This window comes from Rhinatrema bivittatum, chromosome 4 (assembly GCF_901001135.1).
Source record: "Rhinatrema bivittatum chromosome 4, aRhiBiv1.1, whole genome shotgun sequence".
In the NCBI taxonomy this organism is placed as follows: domain Eukaryota; kingdom Metazoa; phylum Chordata; class Amphibia; order Gymnophiona; family Rhinatrematidae; genus Rhinatrema; species Rhinatrema bivittatum.
Genome location: NC_042618.1, coordinates 86438138 through 86457238, shown reverse-complemented (window position 1 = coordinate 86457238; position 19101 = coordinate 86438138). Strand labels below are relative to the sequence as shown.

The window sequence follows — 19101 nt, the reverse complement described above, 5'->3', positions numbered from 1 at the left end:
GAAGTGGCTGTAGCTGAAGGGAAAAACTGGCCTTGAAATAGCCTGACAGGTACTTCTAGAACCATCCAGACTGGCTTGTCTGGCCCATGTGGAATTAGGTCTGCCGACATGCAGGGCTCTAGAAGTGGTAAAAGCCTTCCACCATGTGCAATTAATGCCCGATGTGGTAAGGAGCCTAGAAGGTCAGCCTGCACAGACTCCCTGGCGAAGCACAGACCGCTCGTCTTCTGAACCCGGACTATAGGCACATCCATGTGCTTTAACTGTGGTCAGAGAGGTCATTTGCTAGGGACTACCGATTTGAGAGAGCTGAAGTTATGGATGTCAAATAAGTGACCCAGCCCACACTGGAAAGTAAAATTCTTTGGGACAAAGGGAGAAGTCCCTCACCCCGAAAGAAGAAAGGTACTTCAGAGAGTTCAAGCCGCCCCAGGAATGAAAGTACAGGTGCAGAGGGAATGGATTGGTCATTAGCAGGAAGGGCCCTTGAAGGGGATGGCTACAGGGAGAGGGAAACCCACTCCACAGGCTTGTTCTTTGTAAGACAGTAGACCATATCCATGAAGAGTGTTTTTTGGTTAAAAGACATGGAGTGGGAATGTAAGCTGGAGGATCAGCACAAGAAAGGGCAGAGGACAGTGGCAGAGCCCTAGAATGAGAAATGGGAAGAGCTTAGTGGATGCTCCTCATCGATGTTGTAAGGAATTCGTAATCCGGGTGGAACTCTGTTTCCACCCAAGCTTTGGGTGGATTCAGGGTCTAGCAAGACTCATTTGTCAAGAGACATTTACCTGTGTACATGGGGACGACTAGTCAGGTCAAGCCATGATGGAAGCGGGAGTCCTTTCCGAGTTAATCTGGGACGCAGTTGTCCCCAATTTATGCCCTATGGGGTCAGCTCATAGGGACTCACGTGGGGGTAAGTCATCTGTAAGGAGGATGTGGGAATGAGCCCAGGCATGCCTGGATAACCGGGCTCACGAGGCCGATGTGAGGGAATTATAAGAAACTCCCTCAGAACACCTTAAAAGACAGGCCACACATATCTGTACTGCGCCTCCTTAAGTCCCATCACAGCAAGGGATTCTGGCCTAGGCTGGATCCCTGCAAACTGAGATGAGAGACAGAAGCCTAGAGAAAGTGAACATAACTGAATTGTGAGTTGTTTTGTTAAAGTGCATAAAGCAGCTACGTTGTTTTATTTGTTATTCTGTACCAATAAAGCACATATAAAGATTTTTAGCAGAATCCGCCTTACTCCCTGCTTCCCTATCAAACAATAAAGCTGTCGCTTCTAAGTGCCCCCAGGGACATAAGCAGCGGCGTTTGCACTAGGACAGGTCGTATCGTATGTTCAGCCTCCCAGACAAATCTAACTGCTAACTTAATTCTATAATTGCAACCTCCATCCACAGCCCTAAACAGGTTTACATTCCTTGCAAGTTCCCAGTTTTATTCTTGACTCTTTCATGCCCATTTGGTTTCTCTGTGTTCTGACCAAATAATCCTAGCTTGGGGGAATAAAAGAGAGATGCTTTTCTCTGTCTTTAAATCTCATTTCATGCGGCCCTTTTGCAGGTTCAGCCTCCATTGTAGGTGAAGTCTCGCCATTGCCCATTTTTCTGCTGATTATCCCTATCCCTCGGCACCCTAGTTTCCCTATGGCTGTGGACACCGCCTTATCCCACTGTTTCACTATTTGCGGATCATCAGATACTGTCACCCCCAGTCTTTCTTCCAGTCAGTGTAAATCAGCTTCTTAACCCCATCATATTCCGCTCCCTCAGATTTCTGCACCCCCGATGCAGTGGCGGACCGCGTATCTCTGGCGCCCAGGGGCCAATGTATTTGTGAGCCTCTCCAGCACCCCCTCCCCATTCCTTCTTGCACTAATACTAAGGTCACAGAAGATCAGTGGCGTCTCTAGGAAGAAAAAATTGCCAAAATGACATTTCTTATATCACACCCACCTCCATAGCATGGCCCTCTGCTTTAAAACTGGCTATAAAGCAAGTCCAAACGGTCCTTCTGTGTAATTTTAAAAAGCTGCTAGTTTCATCACATCTAGTAAAACTTCTATTAAAACTATTGGATAGCTTAGTTCAACTAATTCTCTAAGGCTATGAGAGTGAAGTCTGGAATATATACAGGAAGGAAAGGAATATCAATATATAAACCCTGCACCTCCAGTTCTGTAACTCACTGCGCATCCACAGAAATTCCCCCAACAATGGAGCTTGGATGTTTCCCTTAATATAAACCCTGCACCTCCAGTTCTGTAACTCACTGCACATCCACAGAAATTCCCCCAACAATGGGAGCTTGGATGTTTCCCTTAATATAAACCCTGCACCTCCGTTTGTAACTCACTGCACAATCCACAGAAATTCCCCCAACAATGGAGCTTGGATGTTTCCTTAATATAAACCCTGCACCTCCAGTTCTGTAACTCACTGCGCATCCACAGAAATTCCCTCCCACAATGGAGCTTGGAATGTTTCCCTTAATATAAACCCTGCACCTCCAGTTCTGTAACTCACTGCACATCCACAGAAATTCTCCCAACAATGGAGCTTGGATGTTTCCCTTAATATAAACCCTGCACCTCCAGTTCTGTAACTCACTGCACATCCACAGAAATTCCCCCAACAATGGAGCTTGGATGTTTCCCTTAATATAAACCCTGCACCTCCAGTCTGTAACTCACTGCACATCCACAGAAATTCCCCCAACAATGGAGCTTGGATGTTTCCCTTAATATAACCCTGCACCTCCAGTTCTGTAACTCACTGCACATCCACAGAAATTCCCCCAACAATGGAGCTTGGATGTTTCCCTTATATAAACCCTGCACCTCCGTTCTGTAACTCACTGCCATCCACAGAAATTCCCCCAACAATGGAGCTTGGATGTTTCCCTTAATATAAACCTGCACCTCCAGTTCTGTAACTCACTGCATCCACAGAAATTCCCCCAACAATGGAGCTTGGATGTTTCCTTTAATATAAACCCTGCACCTCCAGTTCTGTAACTCACTGCGCATCCACAGAAATTCCCCCAACAATGGAGCTTGGATGTTTCCTTTAATATAAACCCTGCACCTCCAGTTCTGTAACTCACTGCGCATCCACAGAAATTCCCCAACAATGGAGCTTGGATGTTTCCCTTAATATAAACCCTGCACCTCCAGTTCTGTAACTCACTGCGCTCCACAGAAATTCCCCAACAATGGAGTTTGGATGTTTCCCTTAATATAAACCCTGCACCTCCAGTTCTGTAAATCACTGCGCTTCCAAGGAAATTCTCCCAACAATGGAGCTTGGATGTTTCCCTTAATATAAACCCTGCACCTCCAGTTCTGTAACTCACTGCGCATCCACAGAAATTCCCCCAACAATGGAGCTTGGATGTTTCCCTTAATATAAACCCTGCTCCTCCAGTTCTGTAACTCACTGCACATCCACAGAAATTCCCCCAACAATGGAGCTTGGTTGTTTCCCTTAATATAAACCCTGCACCTCCAGTTCTGTAACTCACTGTGCATCCACAGAAATTCCCCCAACAATGGAGCTTGGATGTTTCCCTTAATATAAACCCTGCACCTCCAGTTCTGTAACTCACTGCGCATCCACAGAAATTCCCCCAACAATGGAGCTTGGATGTTTCCCTTAATTAAACCCTGCACCTCCAGTTCTGTAACTCACTGCGCATCCACAGAAATTCCCCCAACAATGGAGCTTGGATGTTTCCCTTAATATAAACCCTGCACCTCCAGTTCTGTAACTCACTGCACATCCACAGAAATTCCCCCAACAATGGAGCTTGGATGTTTCCCTTAATATAAACCCTGCACCTCCGTTCTGTAACTCACTGCGCATCCACAGAAATTCCCCAACAATGGAGCTTGGATGTTTCCCTTAATATAAACCCTCCCCTCCAGTTCTGTAACTCACTGCGCATCCACAGAAATTCCCCAACAATGGAGCTTGGATGTTTCCCTTAATATAAACCCTGCACCTCCAGTTCTATAACTCACTGCACATCCACAGAAATTCCCCAACAATGGAGCTTGGATGTTTCCCTTAATATAAACCCTGCACCTCCAGTTCTGTAACTCACTGCGCATCCACAGAAATTCCCCAACAATGGAGCTTGGATGTTTCCCTTAATATAAACCCTGCACCTCCAGTTCTGTAACTCACTGCGCATCCACAGAAATTCCCCCAACAATGGAGCTTGGATGTTTCCCTTAATATAAACCCTGCACCTCCAGTTCTGTAACTCACTGTGAATCCACAGAAATTCCCCAACAATGGAGCTTGGATGTTTCCCTTAATATAAACCCTGCACCTCCAGTTCTGTAACTCACTGCGCATCCACAGAAATTCCCCAACAATGGAGCTTGGATGTTTCCCTTAATATAAACCCTGCACCTCCAGTTCTGTAACTCACTGCACATCCACAGAAATTCCCCAACAATGGAGCTTGGATGTTTCCCTTAATATAAACCCTGCACCTCCAGTTCTGTAACTCACTGCGCATCCACAGAAATTCCCCAACAATGGAGCTTGGATGTTTCCCTTAATATAAACCCTGCACCTCCAGTTCTGTAACTCACTGCGCATCCACAGAAATTCCCCAACAATGGAGCTTGGATGTTTCCTTAATATAAACCCTGCACCTCCAGTTCTGTAACTCACTCTGCGCATCCACAGAAATTCCCCAACAATGGAGCTTGGATGTTTCCCTTAATATAAACCCTGCACCTCCAGTTCTGTAACTCACTGCGCATCCACAGAAATTCCCCAACAATGGAGCTTGGATGTTTCCTTTAATATAAACCCTGCACCTCCAGTTCTGTAACTCACTTGCGCATCCACAGAAATTCCCCAACAATGGAGCTTGGATGTTTCCCTTAATATAAACCCTGCACCTCCAGTTCTGTAACTCACTGAACATCCACAGAAATTCCCCAACAATGGAGCTTGGATGTTTCCCTTAATATAAACCCTGCACCTCCAGTTCTGTAACTCACTGCCCATCCACAGAAATTCCCCCAACAATGGAGCTTGGATGTTTCCCTTAATATAAACCCTGCACCTCCAGTTCTGTAAACTCACTCTGCATCCACAGAAATTCCCCAACAATGGAGCTTGGATGTTCCCTTAATATAACCCTGCACCTCCAGTTCCGGTAACTCACTGCGCATCCACAGAAATTCCCCCACACAATGAGCTTGGATGTTTCCCTTAATATAAACCCTGCACCTCCAGTTCTGTAACTCACTGACATCCACAGAAATTCCCCAACAATGGAGCTTGGATTTTCCCTTAATATAAACCCTGGCAACCTCCAGTTCTGTAACTCACTGCTGCCATCCACAGAAATTCCCCCAACAATGGAGCTTGGGATGTTTCCCTTAATATAAACCCTGCACCTCCAGTTCTGTAACTCACTGCACATCCACAGAAATTCCCCCAACTATGGAGCTTGGATGTTTCCCTTAATATAAACCCTGCACCTCCAGTTCTGTAACTCACTGTGCACATCCACAGAAATTCCCCAACATGGAGCTTGGATGTTTCCCTTAATATAAACCCTGCACCTCCAGTTCTGTAACTCACTGCGCATCCACAGAAATTCTCCCAACAATGGAGCTTGGATGTTTCCCTTAATATAAACCCTGCACCCCAGTTCTGTAACTCACTGCGCATCCACAGAAATTCCCCAACAATGGAGCTTGGATGTTTCCCTTAATATAAACCCTGCACCTCCAGTTCTGTAACTCACTGCGCATCCACAGAAATTCCCCAACAATGGAGCTTGGATGTTTCCCTTAATATAAACCCTGCACCTCCAGTCTGTAACTCACTGCCATCCACAGAAATTCCCCAACAATGGAGCTTGGATGTTTCCCTTAATATAACCCTTGCACCTCCAGTCCTGTAACTCACTGCACATCCACAGAAATTCCCCAACAATGGGAGCTTGGATGTTTCCCTTAATATAAACCCTGCACCTCCAGTTCCTGTAACTCACTGCGACATCCACAGAAATTCCCCCAACCAATGGAGCTTGGATGTTTCCCTTAATATAAACCCTGCACCTCCAGTTCTGTAACTCACTGCGCATCCAGCAGAAATTCCCCAACAATGGAGCTTGGATGTTTCCCTTAATATAAACCCTGCACCTCCAGTTCTGTAACTCACTGCCCATCCACAGAAATTCCCCCAACAATGGAGCTTGGATGTTTCCCGTATATAAACCCTGCACCTCAGTTCTGTAACTCACTCTGCATCCACAGAAATTCCCCAACAATGGAGCTTGGATGTTTCCCTTAATATAAACCCTGCACCTCCAGGTCCTATACTCACTGCGCATCCACATAAATTCCCCAACAATGGAGCTTGGATGTTTCCCTTAATATAAACCCTGCACCTCCAGTTCTGTAACGTCACTGAACATCCACAGAAATTCCCCAACAATGGAGCTTGGATGTTTCCCTTAATATAACCCTGCACCTCCAGTTTCTGTAACTCACTGCCCATCCACAGAAATTCCCCCAACAATGGAGCTTGGATGTTTCCCTTAATATAAACCCTGCACCTCCAGTTCTGTAACTCACTCTCATCCACAGAAATTCCCCCAACAATGGAGCTTGGATGTTTCCCTTAATATAAACCCTGCACCTCCATTTCTGTAACTCACTGCGCATCCACAGAAATTCCCCCAACAATGGAGCTTGGATGTTTCCCTTAATATAAACCCTGCACCTCCAGTTCTGTAACTCACTGCGTATCCACAGAAATTCCCCAACAATGGAGCTTGGATGTTTCCCTTAATATAAACCCTGCACCTCCAGTTCTGTAACTCACTGCATCCACAGAAATTCCCCAACAATGGAGCTTGGATGTTTCCCTTAATATAAACCCTGCACCTCCAGTTCTGTAACTCACTGCGCATCCACAGAAATTCCCCTAACATGGAGCTTAGAGTTTCCCTTAATATAAACCCTGCACCTCCAGTTCTGTAACTCACTCTGCATCCACAGAAATTCCCCCAACAATGGAGCTTGGATGTTTCCCTTAATATAAACCCTGCACCTCCAGTTCTGTAACTCACTGCCCATCCCACGGAAATTCCCCCAACAATGGAGCTTGGATGTTTCCCTTAATATAAACCCTGCACCTCCAGTTCTGTAACTCACTGAACATCCACAGAAATTCCCCAACAATGGAGCTTGGATGTTTCCCTTAATATAAACCCTGCACCTCCAGTTCTGTAACTCACTGTGCATCCACAGAAATTCCCCCAACAATGGAGCTTGGATGTTTCCCTTAATATAAACCCTGCACCTCCAGTTCTGTAACTCACTCTGCATCATCCACAGAAATTCCCCAACAATGGAGCTTGGATGTTTCCCTTAATATAAACCCTGCACCTCCAGTTCTGTAACTCACTGCGCATCCACAGAAATTCCCCCAACAATGGAGCTTGGATGTTTCCCTTAATTAAACCCTTGCACCTCCAGTTCTGTAACTCACTGCGAATCCACAGAAATTCCCCAACAATGGAGCTTGGATGTTTCCCTTAATATAAACCCTGCACCTCCAGTTCTGTAACTCACTGCATCCACAGAAATTCCCCAACAATGGAGCTTGGATGTTTCCCTTAATATAAACCCTGCACCTCCAGTTCTGTAACTCACTGTGCATCCACAGAAATTCTCCCAACAATGGAGCTTGGATGTTTCCCTTAATATAAACCCTGCACCTCCAGTCCTGTAACTCACTGCGCATCCACAGAAATTCCCCAACAATGGAGCTTGGATGTTTCCCTTAATATAAACCCTGCACCTCCAGTTCTGTAACTCACTGCGCATCCACAGAATTCCCCAACAATGGAGCTTGGATGTTTTCCCTTATATAAACCCTGCGCACCTCCAGTTCTGTAACTCACTGCCATCCACAGAATTCCCCCAACAATGGAGCTTGGATGTTTCCTTAATATAACCCTGCACCTCCAGTTCTGTAACTCACTCTGCATCCACAGAAATTCCCCAACAATGGAGCTTGGATGTTTCCCTTAATATAAACCTGCACCTCCAGTCCTGTAACTCACTGCGCATCCACAGAAATTCCCCAACAATGGAGCTTGGATGTTTCCCTTAATATAAACCCTGCACCTCCAGTTTGTAACTCACTGAACATCCACAGAAATTCCCCAACAATGGAGCTTGGATGTTTCCCTTAATATAAACCCTGCACCTCCAGTTCTGTAACTCACTGCGCATCCACAGAAATTCCCCCAACAATGGAGCTTGGATGTTTCCCTTAATATAAACCCTGCACCTCCAGTTCTGTAACTCACTGCACATCCACAGAAATTCCCCAACATGGAGCTTGGATGTTTCCCTTAATATAAACCCTGCACCTCCAGTTCTGTAACTCACTGTGCATCCACAGAAATTCCCCAACAATGGAGCTTGGATGTTCCCTTAATATGAACCCTGCACCTCCAGTTCTGTAACTCACTGCGCATCCACAGAAATTCCCCCAACAATGGAGCTTGGATGTTTCCCTTAATATAAACCCTGCACCTCCAGTTCTGTAACTCACTGCGCATCCACAGAAATTCCCCAACAATGGAGCTTGGATGTTTCCTTAATAAACCCTGCACCTCCAGTTCTGTAACTCACTGCCATCCACAGAAATTCCCCCAACTATGGAGCTTGGATGTTTCCCTTAATATAAACCCTGCACCTCCAGTTCTGTAACTCACTGTGCATCCACAGAAATTCCCCACAATGGCTTGGATGTTTCCCTTATATGAAACCCTGCACCTCCAGTTCTGTAACTCACTGCGCATCCCAGAAATTCTCCCAACAATGGAGCTTGGATGTTTCCCTTAATATAAACCCTGCACCTCCAGTTCTGTAACTCACTGCGCATCCACAGAAATTCCCCAACAATGGAGCTTGGATGTTTCCCTTAATTAAACCCTGCACCTCCAGTTCTGTAACTCACTGCGCATCCACAGAAATTCCCCAACAATGGAGCTTGGATGTTTCCCTTAATATAACCCTGCACCTCCAGTCTGTAACTCACTGCACATCCACAGAAATTCCCCCAACAATGGAGCTTGGATGTTTCCCTTAATATAAACCCTGCACCTCCAGTTCTGTAACTCACTGCGCATCCACAGAAATTCCCCCAACAATGGAGCTTGGATGTTTCCCTTAATATAAACCCTGCACCTCCAGTTCTGTAACTCACTGCATCCACAGAAATTCCCCAACAATGGAGCTTGGATGTTTCCTTAATATACCCTGCACTCCAGTCCTGTAACTCACTGCGCATCCACAGAATTCCCCCAACATGGAGCTTGGATGTTTCCCTTAATATAAACCCTGCACCTCCAGTTCTGTAACTCACTGAACATCCACAGAAATTCCCCAACAATGGAGCTTGGATTTTCCCTTAATATAAACCCTGCACCTCCAGTTCTGTAACTCACTGCCCATCCACAGAAATTCCCCCAACAATGGAGCTTGGAAGTGTTCCCTTAATATAAACCCTGCACCTCAGTTCTGTAACTCACTCTGCATCCACAGAAATTCCCCCAACAATGGAGCTTGGATGTTTCCCTTAATATAAACCCTGCACCTCCAGTTCTGTAACTCACTGCGCATCCACAGAAATTCCCCCAACAATGGAGCTTGGATGTTTCCCTTAAATAACCCTGCACCTCCAGTTCGTAACTCACTGCGTATCCACAGAAATTCCCACAAGGAGCTTGGATGTTTCCCTTAATATAAACCCTGCACCTCCAGTTCTGTAACTCACTGCGTATCCACAGAAATTCCCCAACAATGGAGCTTGGATGTTTCCCTTAATATAAACCCTGCACCTCCAGTTCTGTAACTCACTGCGCATCCACAGAAATTCCCCAACAATGGAGCTTGGATGTTTCCCTTAATATAAACCCTGCACCTCCAGTTCTGTACTCACTGCGCATCCACAGAAATTCCCCTAACATTGGAGCTTGGATGTTTCCCTTAATGTAAACCCTGCACCTCCAGTTCTGTAACTCACTGCACATCCACAGAAATTCCCCAACAATGGAGCTTGGATGTTTCCCTTAATAACCCTGCACCTCCAGTCCTGTAACTCACTGCACATCCACGGAAATTCCCCCAACAATGGAGCTTGGATGTTTCCCTTAATATAAACCCTGCACCTCCAGTTCTGTAACTCACTGTGCATCCACAGAAATTCCCCCAACAATGGAGCTTGGATGTTTCCCTTAATATAAACCCTGCACCTCCAGTTCTGTAACTCACTGTGCATCCACAGAAATTCCCCAGCAATGGAGCTTGGATGTTTCCCTTAATATAAACCCTGCACCTCCAGTTCTGTAACTCACTGCGCATCCACAGAAATTCCCCAACAATGGAGCTTGGATGTTTCCCTTAATATAAACCCTGCACCTCCAGTTCTGTAACTCACTCGCACATCCACAGAAATTCCCCACAATGGAGCTTGGATGTTTCCCTTAATCTAAACCCTGCACCTCCCAGTTCTGTAACTCACTGCCATCCACAGAAATTCCCCAACAATGGAGCTTGGATGTTTCCCTTAATATAAACCTGCACTCCAGTTCTGTAACTCACTGCTGCATTCCACAGAAATTCCCCAACAAGGGAGCTTGGATGTTTCCCTTAATATAAACCCTGCACCTCCAGTTCTGTAACTCACTGCGCATCCACAGAAATTCCCAACAATGGAGCTTGGATGTTTCCCTTATATAAACCCTGCACCTCCAGTTCTGTAACTCACTGCCCATTCCACAGAAATTCCCCAACAATGGAGCTTGGATGTTTCCCTTAATATAAACCCTGCAACCTCCAGTTCTGTAAACTCACTTGCCATCCACAGAAATTCCCCCCAACAATGGAGCTTGGATGTTTCCCTTAATATAAACCCTGCACCTCCAGTTCCTGTAACTCACTGCGCATCCAAGAAATTTCCCCCAACAATGGAGCTTGGATGTTTCCCTTAATATAAATCCTGCACCTCCAGTTCTGTAACTCACTCCACAGAAATTCCCCAACAATGGAGCTTGGATGTTTCCCTTAATATAAACCCTGCACCTCCAGTCTGTACTCACTGCTCATCCACAGAAATTCCCCAACAATGGAGCTTGGATGTTTCCCTTAATATAAATCCTGCACCTCCAGTTCTGTAACTCACTGCGCATCCACAGAATTCTCCCAACAATGGAGCTTGGATGTTTCCGTTAATATAAACCCTGCACCTCCAGTTCTGTAACTCACTGCGCATCCACAGAAATTCCCCAACAATGGAGCTTGGATGTTTCCCTCAATATAAACCCTGCACCTCCAGTTCTGTAACTCACTGCTCATCCACAGAAATTCCCCCAACAATGGAGCTTGATGTTTCCCTTAATATAACCTGCACCTCCAGTTCTGTAACTCACTGCACATCCACAGAAATTCCCCAACAGTGAGCTTGGATGTTTCCCTTAATATAAACCCTGCCCCTCCAGTCCTGTAACTCACTGCACATCCACAGAAATTCCCCCAACAATGGAGCTTGGATGTTTCCCTTAATATAAACCTGCACCTCCAGTTCTGTAACTCACTGCGCATTCCACAGAAATTCCCCCACAAATGGAGCTTGGATGTTTCCCTTAATATAAACCCTGCACACCTCCCAGTTCTGTACTCACTGCGCATCCACAGAAATTCCCCAACAATGGAGCTTGGATGTTTCCCTTAATATAAACCCTGCACCTCCAGTTCTGTAACTCACTGCCCATCCACAGAAGGAAATTCCCCCAACAATGGAGCTTGGATGTTTCCCTTAATATAAACCCTGCACCTCCAGTTCTGTAACTCACTCTGCATCCACAGAAATTCCCCAACAATGGAGCTTGGATGTTTCCCTTAATATAAACCCTGCACCTCCAGTCCTATAACTCACTGCGCATCCACAGGAAATTCCCCCAACAATGGAGCTTGATGTTTCCCTTATATAAAACCCTGCACCTCCAGTTCTGTAACTCACTGACATCCCCAGAAATTCCCCCAACAATGGAGCTTGGATGTTTCCCTAATATTAAACCCCTGCACCTCCCAGTTCTGTAACTCACTGCCCATCCACAGAAATTCCCCCAACAATGGAGCTTGGATGTTTCCCTTAATATAAACCCTGCACCTCCAGTTCTGTAACTCACTCTGCATCCACAGAAATTCCCCCAACAATGGAGCTTGGATGTTTCCCTTAATATAAACCCCTTGCACCTCCAGTTCTGTAACTCACTGCGCATCCACAGAAATTCCCCAACAAATGGAGCTTGGATGTTTCCCTTAATATAAACCCTGCACCTCCAGTCTCTGTAACTCACTGCGTATCCACAGAAATTGCCCCAACAATGGAGCTTGGATGTTTCCCTTAATATAAACCCTGCACCTCCAGTTCTGTAACTCACTGCGCATCCACAGAAATTCCCCCAACAATGGAGCTTGGATGTTTCCCTTAATATAAACCCTGCACCTCCAGTTCTGTAACTCACTGCGCATCCACAGAAATTCCCCCAACAATGGAGCTTGGATGTTTCCCTTAATATAAACCCTGCACCTCCAGTTCTGTAACTCACTGCTGCATCCACAGAAATTCCCCCAACAATGGAGCTTGGATGTTTCCCTTAATATAAACCCTGCACCTCCAGTTCTGTAACTCACTGCGCATCCACAGAAATTCCCCCAACAATGGAGCTTGGATGTTTCCCTTAATATAAACCCTGCACCTCCAGTTCTGTAACTCACTGCGCATCCACAGAAATTCCCCCAACAATGGAGCGTGGATGTTTCCCTTAATATAAACCCTGCACCTCCAGTTCTGTAACTCACTGCGCATCCACAGAAAATTCCCCAACAATGGAGCTTGGATGTTTCCCTTAATATAAACCCTGCACCTCCAGTTCTGTAACTCACTGCGCATCCACAGAAATTCCCCAACAATGGAGCTTGGATGTTTCCCTTAATATAAACCCTGCACCTCCAGTCTGTAACTCACTGCGCATCCACAGAAATTCCCCAACAATGGAGCTTGGATGTTTCCCTTAATATAAACCCTGCACCTCCAGTTCTGTAACTCACGGCGCATCCACAGAAATTCCCCAAACAATGGAGCTTGGATGTTTCCCTTAATATAAAACCCTGCACCTCCAGTTCTGTAACTCACTGTGCATCCACAGAAATTCCCCAACAATGGAGCTTGGATGTTTCCCTTAATATAAACCCTGCACCTCCAGTTCTGTAACTCACTGCGCATCCACAGAAATTCCCCAACAATGGAGCTTGGATGTTTCCCTTAATATAAACCCTGCACCTCCAGTTCTGTAACTCACTGCGCATCCACAGAAATTCCCCAACAATGGAGCTTGGATGTTTCCCTTAATATAAACCCTGCACCTCCAGTCCTGTAACTCACTGCTGCATCCACAGAAATTCCCCCAACAATGGAGGCTTGGATGTTTCCCTTAATATAAACCCTGCACCTCCAGTTCTGTAACTCACTGCACATCCACAGAAATTCCCCAACAATGGAGCTTGATGTTTCCCTTAATATAACCCTGCACCTCCAGTTCTGTAACTCACTGCGCATCCACAGAAATTCCCCAACAATGGAGCTTGGATGTTTCCCTTAATATAAACCCTGCACCTCCAGTCCTGTAACTCACTGCGCATCCACAGAAATTCCCCAACATGGGAGCTTGGATGTTTCCCTTATATAAAACCCTGCACCTCCAGTCCTGTAACTCACTGCGCATCCACAGAAATTCCCCCAACAATGGAGCTTGGATGTTTCCCTTAATATAAACCCTGCACCTCCAGTTCTGTAACTCACTGTGCATCCACAGAAATTCCCCAACAATGGAGCTTGGATGTTTCCCTTAATATAAACCCTGCACCTCCAGTCCTGTAACTCACTGCGCATCCACAGAAATTCCCCAACAATGGAGCTTGGATGTTTCCCTTAATATAAACCCTGCACCTCCAGTCCTGTAACTCACTGCGCATCCACAGAAATTCCCCCAACAATGGAGCTTGGATGTTTCCCTTAATATAAACCCTGCACCTCCAGTTCTGTAACTCACTGTGCATCCACAGAAATTCTCCCAACAATGGAGCTTGGATGTTTCCCTTAATATAAACCCTGCACCTCCAGTTCTGTAACTCACTGTGCATCCACAGAAATTCCCCCAACAATGGAGCTTGGATGTTTCCCTTAATATAAACCCTGCACCTCCAGTTCTGTAACTCAACTGCACATCCACAGAAATTCCCCAACAATGGAGCTTGGATGTTTCCCTTAATATAAACCCTGCACCTCCAGTTCTCTAACTCACTGCACATCCACAGAAATTCCCCCAACAATGGAGCTTGGATGTTTCCCTTAATATAAACCCTGCACCTCCAGTTCTGTAACTCACTGTGCATCCACAGAAATTCCCCCAACAATGGAGCTTGGATGTTTCCCTTAATATAAAGGCAGGAATAATCAACTAGTTATTAGTGTATAGGCACCAATGGAATTACCTACTTCTAGGAGTTGCTATCTCAAACAAATTGATAATTTAAAGTTTATGGAATTTTTACATCATTTAAATATGCATATAATTTCAATAAAATTTTTTGTAAAATTTTAATGAAAGGAAGTAGACCTCAGCACCGGCTCAATCATTCTGTTAACAAACAGTGATTAAATGATTGCAAAGCCGAGTTGGTACAATCACAGGTCTACTGCCTCAATTTTATTCTAAATTCACTGAAAATATATATTTTTCTAAAATTTTTTAAATTCTACATTTATTGAAAATATGTTTTCTTTAGAACTTGTAACTTTGAGACTCTTAATTTCTAATATTATGACTCCGTCAAAGCCTAATAATAATTTTCCAGATAAAGTTTTTTATAAATCAGTGCAGTAATTGAGATGAATTTTTTTGTTTTTGACTTAAATGTAGAGCCTTCCGGCTTCTATTCTTCTGCTCAAAATTAGCTGCAGTGATGTTCTCCAAATGAGCAACTTTTAATTTCCAATGTTGTAAATCAATGCAGTAGTTGAAATGAATTTTTAGCTTGAATTTAGAGCCTACCGGCTTCTATTCTTCCACTCAAAACCAACTGCAGTGATGTTCAATAGTGCCACCCAACAGAATACAGACAGTAACCTGTTCAAAAAGGGGCAAAAGCCTCTTGTATCCCGACTTGCACGTTCCAACAGTTTCTAATAACTTAAACCAAATGTCTTATTGGCTGATGAAAACTTATCTTCAAAATTTTTTGCCGATGGTCTTCTCCGCCGTGAGCCGCTCCAACTTCTCAAATTGAAGCTGCTATAACCGCTTCCAATTTCTTTGCGGAAGCCGCCGACGTTGGCAACGTTTCGAAATCTGCATCAGGGCAAATACTGAAACAGGAATGTTATACATATTGTTTTTAAATTTCACAGTCATTTAATCAGATCTGAATTTTTAAGTAAAATACTCACTTATATTGGACAAGAACGTCTCAATAGTCGGGTCTGTCATGAAATATTTAAACATGGCGCCTCTATTTAAGTAACAAACTTTCTTCAAATTGACCAATCATTGAACACCCCTTCACCTCTCTGCGTACTGACGTCACTCAAAACAAACTAACTTTATCAATCACTGTATGTGACACTGATTCCAATTCAATTGTTTCTTTCTCGAATGACACCGTCTTATCTGATCCGGAAGATTCAACATAATGAAATGGATTGATATCATATAGTGATCAAAGTATTCCATTCTATATTGCTATTTAAACCTGTGGGTTCTTCCGATTTTAATTTGTAAATCCATTGCTGTTCTTTTTTGTACAAAATCTTTTCACGGTTCCCACCTCTACTGTCTACTGAAACATGATCGATTGCGAACCATCGTAAATCCTGAAGTTGATGTTTGGCTAATATACAATGTGCGACTATTGATGCTGTTTCTTTTTTATTTCTAATACAGCTTTTATGTTCTCCTATACGTAGCCGCAATGAGCGTGCAGTTTGTCCAACATAGATCTTGTCGCAAGGACATTTAATTATGTATACAACATGCGTGGTCTGACAATTGGTGAATGTTCGTAATTTGTATGTAATGTTGGTAGCTGTGCATTTAAATATCTTTAGTTCCAATGTCTGATTGCATATTTTGCAATGGCCACACTTGTGATGTCCATACAATAATGATCCATCAATGGTTGTGTTCTTATTACTTTGAATTGAAGGTAGAGTGGAAGGACTCAAAATTTCTTTAAAATTTTTACTCCTGGAAAAAGCCATCCTGAAATCTAGTTCTTCCATCCCTGGTATCATTTGAATCAAATGCCAATGTTGACGCATGCTCCTAATGATTTTCCGCAACATCGGAGAATATTTTGAGACACATGTAATTGTTTGTGTACTGTCTTGTTTAATACTCGGATTCAACAGTGCTTCTCTATCATAATATAAAGCACGTTTAAATGCAGTATTGACAACACTTTTTTGGATAACCCCCGTTGTTTGAAAGCTTCTGTTAAAGTATTAGATTGTGATTTGAATAATTGATTATTGGAACAATTCCTTTTGTACCGTAAAAACTGCGAAAAGGGCAGGCTATTCTTTAAAGGGACAGGATGTGCACTGTTGTAATGTAACATCGTGTTACGATCCGTAGGTTTTTTAAAAACGGTTGTGATTAACTCTCCTGAAGACAATTTCTCCAATTTAACATCCAAAAATGAAATTTCTTTGTTACTGTATGCCATCATAAATTGTATATTTTCATCACATGAATTAGTCCACTTCTCAAAGAGCAACAACTCTTGTTCATTACCATTCCAAATGATGAGCTTGGATGTTTCCCTTAATATAAACCCTGCACCTCCAGTTCTGTAACTCACTGCGCATCCACAGAAATTCCCCCAACAATGGAGCTTGGATGTTTCCCTTAATATAAACCCTGCACCTCCAGTTCTGTAACTCACAGCACATCCACAGAAATTCCCCCCAACAATGGAGCTTGGATGTTTCCCTTAATATAAACCCTGCACCTCCAGTTCTGTAACTCACTGCGCATCCACGGAAATTCCCCAACAATGGAGCTTGGATGTTTCCCTTAATATAAATCCTGCACCTCCAGTCCTGTAACTCACTGCTCATCCACAGAAATTCCCCCAACAATGGAGCTTGTATGTTTCCCTTAATATAAACCCTGCACCTCCAGTCCTGTAACTCACTGCGCATTGACACCAGCTACTTAGCCTTTCCTTCATCTCCAGAATGTGAACTTCCCTGCCTGGGCCTTTATCCTTGACTGAGAGGATGGAGGAGAATGCTGCCTGCGCACCTATTTACTTACTGAACCAAGGTTAAGTACTGACCCTGTCTATTCTCATTGTCCTCGGACACCTGGTGGCAGCGTTGTACATGGTCCTCTTGACACATCTCAACATGAAAGTTCTCTAATTTATTTATTTTATTTATTTAAGTTTTTTATATACCAACATTCAAGACAATAGTCCCATCATGCTTGTTCACATGAAACAGGAGTGCAAAATAAATTTAAACTTGAACAATAGTGCGGAAAAAGCAGTTACATGTAACAGGGAAAAATAGAACTTGGAGTAAGAAGGAAAGGAAAGCCAGATAATTACATATAATTACATTGTAAGAGGTAGCTAATAGTGATGTTGATGGTGATGTGAGTTGATTGTTAGGAGTTAAATAATATTGGAGTTAGGAAAAGCCTGCATGAACAGCCAGGTCTTGAGTCTTTTCTTGAAGGTTGAGAGGCTGGGTTCCATTCTAAGATCTGGGGGGATGGAGTTCCATAAGGTAGGACCGGCTGTGGAGAAGGCCCGATTTCTTAGCGTAATGGGGCCTCTGCTGAGAGTGGGATCAGCTATATCAGCCCTCAAGTGCCCCCTAGTCCTTCTATTATCTGAAAGGGTAAATAACTGATTCACCTTTACCCGTTCTTGTCATTTCATGATTTTGTAGGCCTCAGCCATCTCTTCTCCAAGCTCAACAGCCCTTGCCTCTTCAGCCTTTCCTCATAGGGGAGCTGTTCATCCCTTTTATCATTTTGGTCGCCCTTCTCTGTACCTTCTCCAGTGCAACTATGTCTTTTTTTTTAGATTCAGCAACCCTGGGCTGACCCAGTATAGCAACTTCTTATGTTAGAACTCAACTGCATAGTCAGACTTTTCAACTTTTTGTCTCGTCCAATCCTGGGAGTAGCTGTTGCCAAACGCACATTGTGTAACTGTCTAGCAGACTGTATTGCATGCTACTGTGCTCTGGCTGGCCTCCGGGTCACAGACTCTCAAAGCTCATAAAGAGCCATGGCCACCTAAGAGCTGTGTCCAGTGAAGACATCTGCATAGCTGCAACTTGGTTGTCCGTTCACACCTTCACATTCTGTTACTATCTGGACACGCTCATGAAGCGACAGTAACTTTAGGGTAAGTAGTTCTGTGCTCTTTATGGGGGAGTCTGGATTCTTTTATCGGCACGTTCTCTACTTACCCTCCTGAACGTTAACAAACCTCCTTACTTTTTGTATATACCTCTCACGTGGTTATTCAGTTTGCGTTATTCTTTTTGTACATATTCTTAACATGGTTATTCCATCACTTTTATGCTTTGTGTTCCCTGTAAAGCCTGTTGCTGCATTATGTTACCTGTAAACCGAGGTGATGTTCCCAACGTGCCGCGGTATATAGAAATGCTTAAATAAATAAATAAATACTGCGTAATCTGCACCTTGAGATTCTCCATGTGTCCTGGCTAATTCAGCCCTGCTTGTCAGCAGAGAAAGCGAGTGTGCGTACTGTAAATGGGATTCTCCATAGGCAGCAGGATGAATTAGCCATGCTTGATACCCACCCACCTCTCTGGAGAATGCTTTACAATTGACTGATGGGCTCGTGAGACAACAGGCACCCATGACTGAGCTGGAGAGATGGGTCCATTCGGTGCCGTCAGATGCCATCACCTTGTGTCATGG

At 44.2% G+C, this 19101-nt stretch overlaps 1 protein-coding gene across 1 annotated transcript in view; it reads left to right on the top strand.

Moving 5' to 3' along the window:
* LIN52 (lin-52 DREAM MuvB core complex component) overlaps positions 1–19101 on the top strand; it is a 268699-nt gene that overhangs the window by 76568 nt on the left and 173030 nt on the right. The gene's annotated exons all lie outside the window — the stretch shown is intronic.